Source organism: Callorhinus ursinus, unplaced genomic scaffold, assembly GCF_003265705.2.
Source record: "Callorhinus ursinus isolate GAN/ISIS: 27379988/994484 unplaced genomic scaffold, GSC_fseal_2.0 scaffold9505, whole genome shotgun sequence".
Classification (NCBI taxonomy): domain Eukaryota; kingdom Metazoa; phylum Chordata; class Mammalia; order Carnivora; family Otariidae; genus Callorhinus; species Callorhinus ursinus.
In genome coordinates, this window is record NW_027406555.1 from 1 (window position 1) to 1,025 (window position 1,025).

A 1,025-nucleotide genomic window follows, 5' to 3' on the forward strand; every position below is an offset into this window, starting at 1 on the left:
ATATGTAATATTATATAACAGTTGAGGCAGATCTTAATTTCCTCGTGTGGGAAGATCTCTATGATATATTCTTTTTTTATTAAAGATTTTACTTATTTATCCATAAGAGATAGAGAGCGAGAGAGAGAGGCAGAGGGAGAAGCAGGCTCCCCACTGAGCAGGGAGCCCGATGCGGGACTGGATCCCAGGGGGATCATGACCCGAGCCGAAGGCAGAAGCTCAACCATCTGAGCCACCCAGGCGCCTTATGATTTTTTTTTTTTTTTTTTTTGAGGAGGCTGACATCTTTATTGCTTTAGAGGCAGGGGCAGGTGCTCAGGAGCTCTTGGTGGGGCGGGCCCGCTTCCTCTTCACCATCACAGGCTTCTGGCTGTGCAGGATGACGCTGGCTCTGCGAATGGCAGCCATGCGCAGATCTGGGCGGTACTTGTTCTTGCGGATCATGTGCCGGATGCTGCTGAGGGTGGCCCGGGCATTCTTGTTAATGGTGGTTCGAACGTAGGAGGTGGCGGGTTTCCGCTGGCCGGATCGCCGCTTCATGACCACCACCACGCCTTTCCCGTCGGCCGCCGGCTCCACGCCCACGGTCTTGCGGTGAATCAGCCCGTTGTAGCGGAACGAGTTCCGAGCCTTCAGGTTGTTGGGTTCAGTGCTGTAGGTCAGCTTGTTCCTCTTGATCAGGAAGCTGGAGCAGTTCCGCACGACCATCCACTGCAGGTGGGCGGACATGGCTGCGGCTCCTCTCGCTACGGCAGCCGGAGACGGAAAGAGAGTATGATATATTTTTTAAAAGAAAAAAACAAACAAAAAACTCCTGGCTGGCTCAGTCGGAAGAGTGTGCTATTCTTTATCTCCGGGTCAGTGGGTTCGAGCCCCATGTTGGGTGTAAAGATTACTAAAAACAACAACACAACAACAAAAAAAACCCATAAAACAAAAAACAAAACCCACTCGTGTTTCTGTGTTCATGTGCACCATCCATTTGATCTCATTTACTTATTTTTAAGTAAGCTCTTTGCCCAACG

General features: G+C 50.3%; 1 pseudogene; it reads right to left on the reverse strand.

The window, feature by feature from the left end:
• Positions 1 to 260: 260 nt before the first annotated feature.
• On the reverse strand, positions 261 to 765 carry LOC112819271 (large ribosomal subunit protein eL28 pseudogene; annotated as a pseudogene).
• Between the last annotated feature and the right edge of the window lie 260 nt (positions 766 to 1,025).